The sequence below is a fragment of the Heterocephalus glaber genome, unplaced genomic scaffold, assembly GCF_053883595.1.
Source record: "Heterocephalus glaber isolate CG9 unplaced genomic scaffold, H.glaber_assembly_v1.0 deba00001141, whole genome shotgun sequence".
Classification (NCBI taxonomy): domain Eukaryota; kingdom Metazoa; phylum Chordata; class Mammalia; order Rodentia; family Bathyergidae; genus Heterocephalus; species Heterocephalus glaber.
In genome coordinates this window covers 73,234-79,329 of record NW_028258201.1, presented here as the reverse complement: position 1 = coordinate 79,329, position 6,096 = coordinate 73,234, and positions in this window count along the sequence as shown.

The following is a 6,096-nucleotide window of genomic DNA, read 5'->3' as shown; positions in this document are numbered from 1 at the left end:
CACCTTACTCTCTGTTCTGTGAATGGTGGGTTCCAGTCCAAGGAGGGAGGCTCAGAGGGTTCCAGTTACCAAAGAGGCTGTGAAGGGAAGGGGTGGAAAGAGATGTTTTATTGACCCATTAAGGACTTAGGACATGACTAAGGCTGAGATGAGAGAGTGATGATATTAGTGGTTAAAACAGTGGGCTCTGGAGTCAGATGGCTAGGGTGTCAGATCCAACCACGTGCAAGAATTTTCTTGGGCCAGGGATGTAGCTCAGTGGTGCCATGCCAGCCTGGAAAGTGCAAGATCCTGAGTTTGATCCCTGGTACAGGGGAAAAAAAAAAAAAAAAAGGGTAAGAATCTCTTGGTGGTCTTCATGTCCTTATTTATGAAGAATAAAGAATACAAATCATAACGATAACCACATGTTCCTCCAAAAAATGGATGCAAAGGGCCGGGGATTTAGCTCAGTGGTTCCAGTGCCTGCCTCGCAAGCATAAGGTCCCAAGTTCAATCCCTGGTACCAAAAAAACCCAAAACCCAAAAACCAAAAAATGGATGCAAGGAGTGGATGGTTCGTTCAGGTACCTGGGTTGTGCTGGCCCTGGGTGTATGTGGGGTAACTGCTAACCTCTGTCACTGGTGTTCGATGGATTCTGTACCGTAGCAGGCATGCACTGGAAGCCTGTTCATCCAGGTGGCTGAACAGATGTGTGGGTTCCTTTCAAGGAAGTAAGAACAACAAAGGAATGATGACTGCTTGAAGGTTTTGGATGAGATGACCTGAGTGCCTCCAACCACACAGATATTTGCCTAAGGAACTCTCAACGTGTTGGGAAGAATTTGTGATCAAAATAAGTGTTTTGAATGGCTGAGGGAGAAAACAATTTGCCTGGAATTTTATACTTTTTTGGGTCCTTTTGGTGATGTGCTTTTTTTTGTTTTTTTGCAGTATCAGGGATCAAACTCAGAACCTTGTGCTTGCCAGGTGTGGCATCACTGAGCTATGATGCTGTTCGTTTTTGAAGTTCACTTTGGTACTGAGTTTTCAGTGATTCTCACTTGCTTTTTGCATAAGAGCTGCAGGGTTGGATAGGGCCTGTCATTTTATTGTCCTGTGTATGGGTAGGTTAAATCTTAAGTCAGTATCTGGAAAGCATTTCACTATAATTATCTCCCTTGGGCCAATTGTATTTAATTTGGGTTTCCTTTCTTCCCATAGTGGAATATTCTTAGGGGAAAGGGAAGAAGCCTATGGAGTGCAGAAGCCTGCTGTGTGAAAAATGAACAGTTGGCTTCAGAAAGCAGGAGCTTTCTGCCAGTCCTGGATAGAACCTAAATACTTGCATTGGACTTAGGTGGGATGTAATTATAAATAAAGGGTCAAAAGTTCTACTGTGGAAAAGGGTGAGTCAGGTAGTGTGTGTGAGCAGGAAGCTAGGAGTTGGGGCAAATGGTTGGGCTGGCCAAGCAGCTGGGTACAGAGGGCATGAGGGAGGGGGTGGGTGCTGGGTGGTGAGGCTGCTACTGTTGCTCTTCTGGCACTGTGAGGCAGGCCCTACCTTGCCACAGCCGCCTCAGGGTAGGGTTACCCTCAGGCTTCAGGTCCCTTTCAGACTCTGAAACGTCCTTCTCCTGACTGCCTGCCGGCCCATGGTGCTCCTCTCTTCCCCGTGTTGGTCTGGCCCCTCCCCCAGTCCCAGTCACTTAGACCATTCTGCAGAGAGCACTCGGTGAGCATCTGCAGTCCTTGCAGTCTATGGACAAGTGTTAGGCACATTACTGAGCGGGCACTTGGGCAGAGCAGTGAGCAAGATGACTTTTGGGGGTGCTTTTTTGTGTGTTCTCAAGATAGGTTCATGATGACCAGTAAGCAGATGAACAAATAGACAAGACCACTTAAACAGGAACCAGGGGTAATGGACATTTCTGTTGTTAGCTCTGGTGTTCAGGACAACTCTGAGGGTGGGCGAAGTTAGTAGGTTCATTATCTGGCAAGGAGACTGCAGCTCCTGGTGCAGGCCATGGTCACAATCTCGCTGCTTGACACAGCTCCGGTGACACTGAGACTATGGCTGAAACCACGACTCCATCCTTTGCTTTCGCTTTCCGCGGTAGTGATTCCCTCAGTGCTGTGCTCCCTGGAAATCACTGAGAGGATAAAAGTCAGTGCTTCGGAAATGGTTACTAGGCCGGGATTACAGGAAGAAATTGTAGATCCATTTACAGAAAAGCCCCTCACTCCTACCTCCACGAGTAGTGGGGACGTGACCTCCACATGCCCTGACTGCACAGAGGGAGACTGGGACATCAACCAATTCATGACGCAGGCGTCCCACGGTCTGGCACCTGGTCGCCCTTGGCCAACACCCGCAGGGCACACAACAATGAGATCTGACAAAACTTGGCCTAATGAGGTAGCCTGACCTTTCTAAAATGCTTTTTGTTCCTTAAAAGTAAATCTGATAAGTTAGCAAGGGTTCACGTAGCACCGGGAAGAGTATCTAGAACTGGCTGGTCTAAAATAGTTTTTTAGATGATTTCAGCTTGCTCTTTAACTCTGTGTGAAAACACACTGTGTATGGACCCACGTGCTTACCAAAGCCTTGTGTAATCAAAACATAAATAAGTAAAGTGATTTCGGTATAACTCAGGCAAGTTGAGCTGCCGACCCTCCACTCAGTGTCTGTCTCATTCTCTCGTCACTCCACACCTCCTCTCGGGACCTGAACCCACTGGAGCTGGACTCCGGCAAGCTCCTAAGGAGTAGAGCCAGGTTTGCACTGTGTGCTGGTGCACCACCACGTCCACCGCCATCATCATCGTCATGATCATCATCTTGGGTTTTGGAGACAGGGTCTCACCATGTGCTTCAGGAGGGCCTTGACTTCACTGTACAGTCCAGGCTGGCCTCAAACTGGTGATGATCCTCCTGCCGCATTCTTTAGCCGCCCACGTGCTGGGGTTACAGGCGTGCACTGCCACACCTGGCTTCCTAATGTGTGCATTATTATTGATTACTGCTCTACCTGTTAGTTTTCATGGTCCCTGGGGGTCAGAAATTTAGGCATGCCACAGTGGGGAGCATTTCCCCTGCTCTGTTACAGCTCGAAGATTTAAAGCCTGGGTGCTAGAGTCTTGTGAAGGGTCCTTCTCTCAGTATCTAACAATCAAGAAAAATATAAAACAAGAACTGGAAAGGAGGAAAAAAAGAAAAAAGGAAAAAGAAAAAAAGATTGAACCCCCCCCCGAATGTCCAATTCAAGGTTTGTCTCTGCTGTCACAGTTCGGCAATGTGGGCAGAGTCCAGAGCCAAACTGATTAATCCCAGCAAATTAGCTGCAGCTTCATGGTGGGGTAGTGGGTAATCCCAGCCAACTGCCCCTTTTGTTCCTCTGAAGTTCAGGCCGGTTTCTGAATATGAGGCTGGAGCTGGATTCCTTGAGCCTAGAATGGTCTGTGTGTCTCCTGCTGGCTTGAACTTAGCACCCACACCAAGGCACTGGGAGCTACTAGATGGAGTCCACCCACAGCTATTCTGAGTTCTGAGCTCAACTGGCCCCTCTCCAAGATGGCTGCCAGCCAGTCTCCCTCTCCTGGGTGAGGTCTGGACCCGGATAACTCACCAGCTGCTGCAGTCTGGGGCATCCAGTGCTCCGTTGGAGTGGTGCGTTTCTCTGTGGAGGCCTCTGGGGTCGTCAGTAGTCACTGAGTCTGCAGGTTCAGCTGCCATCCCTTGTCCCTTTGAGGAGAGTCTGGCCACTGGGGAAAGCGCTGCTTGGCACCCTCTCCTCTTTGTTAGTCTCTCTCTCCCCAATCCCCCTGTAGACTTCAGTTCTAACTTCAGATCCTTCCTGGGTCCCGGGGAAACGCTTCCCTCTGCCTCCTCCAGCTGCTGTATTTCAGTATCAGGACACCAAATCTCGGAGAGGCTTTTTCTCTGCTGCTCACCACCACTCTGCCATCTTCCCAGGAGTCCCCCTTCTCTCAGGATCTACAGGTGGATAATGGCCCAGCTGAGACTTCAGCTGAGTGAGACCCGGGGGCCGGAATCCCTACACATGGCTTTTCCATGTGGCCTGGAATTGTGCTTACTTCGGCAGCACATACACCATGTGGCCTAGAAGGCTTCGTAATGTGGCGACTGGATCCCAAAGGTGAGTGTTTAGAGAGAGAGCTGGGAGTCAGCTGTTGATCTTTCTTCTGACAATGCCTTTGAAGTCACGTGGTGTCATTTCTGCCATATTCCATGGGACTGGGTAGTTACAGGCTGTGCTCGGATCTAGAGGTAGAAAGACTCACACTGCAAAAACAGTGTATGTAAAATAGGATAAACCTGGGTTTCTTTGGGAAAATAATTTACCTACTCCAAAGCCAGTGTTTGCTCTTCTTGTTGATCATCCCTACTCTTATCTGTTTGCTGGCATTGAACCTTTTTACCAGGTCCTTGATTTCTTGGACAGCTTCAAGGTCAGCTGTTGCTCCACACCTAAACCTTTCTGCCTTCCATATTGAAGACAATCCTGCCCACTGGGGCTCCTCCCACTGCCTCTGTTGATTTTAGGCCACTTGGGACAGGAACCTGCTTATTCACTGAGGCTTTTGGAGCAGGGAATTGTGTTACTTTGCTCTCCATGGTCCATTAACTTAAGAGGAAAAACACAGGCATCGTGTCAGGTGACACCTGCCCCCAGAAGAGATGATACCAGCATGCTTAACTAACCATCATGGCATCTGCTGGTGTGGCTCTCAGGGCAAGGAAGCACTTTGGAGACTCCCGCAGGAGAAGCCCAGGCACCAGGGGCAGTGCAATGGGACATGAATGGAGCCCGTGTGGGCTGAGCCCTGCCCGGGATGTTTGTGAGGGACATTCATGCAGCATTTTAGCTGCATCTTCAAGTGTGTGTCAGGGACATCTGGGAGGGAGACATACTTTCCTCCACACAGCTGATGTTCTACTGCCAAGGCCCTGTGAATTAAAGGCAGATTGGCATAAAAACAAGGAAGTTCATTAACATGTGCTTCATGCACGTGCACATGGTATACAATGAGTAACCCAGGGGGTGGCTCCTCTCCCTCCTTCTTTTTTTTTTCTGGTGGTACTGAGGATTGAACTGGAGGCCTTAAGCATGCAAGTGCTCTACCACTGGCCTATACCCCCAGCCACAATTTGGTCTCTGTGGGCTACACAAAGAAGGGATTTTGGGTTTCTAGGTGGTTGGGTAGAGTGGAAGCTGGGGACAGTGACCAGGAAAAGTATGGTAAAGTCTGTTAGCAAAGTTTGTTATGCAGATTTAAGCTGATGCTTTTTCCATTGATAAAAATTATGCCCCTAGCCTGGTGTGGTGGTGGATGTCTGTAATCCTAGCACTCTGGGAGGCTGAGGCAGGAGGATCTCAAATTTGAGCCCAAGTGTCTCAAAAACAAACAAACCCAACAACTTTACAAATATACATTTCATTTATGAAAGGGCTAGTTATGTCCCATTTTGAGAGTATTCTCTAGTCCACTGGTTCTCTAGTCCATTGGATCACAGTAACCCATACGCTAAAGAGGCACATTTCTAGTACCCGTTTTTTTTAAAAAAATTTTCATTTTATTGGTACATTGTAGGTATACAATACAATGCCATTCATCATTGGGAATCTGCACCTTCACATACTCTCTTGGTTCTGGTGCCCTTTAAGGAATACCAAATCTGCACAGGGGAACCGCAGGGATGCTGGAGGGATCCATCAGGAGCTGTGCCCTGCTTGTTGTTATCTGTTTGAGATGCAGTAAGCCTTTCAGAAGTGAACTGGTAACCAGCCGTGGATAGCAACCCAAACTCAGAGCTGGTTCATTATTGCTGTTATTGTTATCTGCAGTACTGGGGATTGAATCCAGGGCCTTCACACTCAACAACATCCCAGCCCTTTATGTTTTTGAGAAGGGTCTTGCTAAGTTGCTAAGTTGCCCAGGGCTGCAACTTAGCATCCTCCTGCCTCAGCCTCCCAGACTGCTGGGACTACAGTCATGCACCACCATATGGATCTTTTATTTTATTTTGCAGTACTGGGGTTTGAATCCAGGGCCTTGCACATGTTAAGCAAGTGCTTCACCACTGAGCTACAT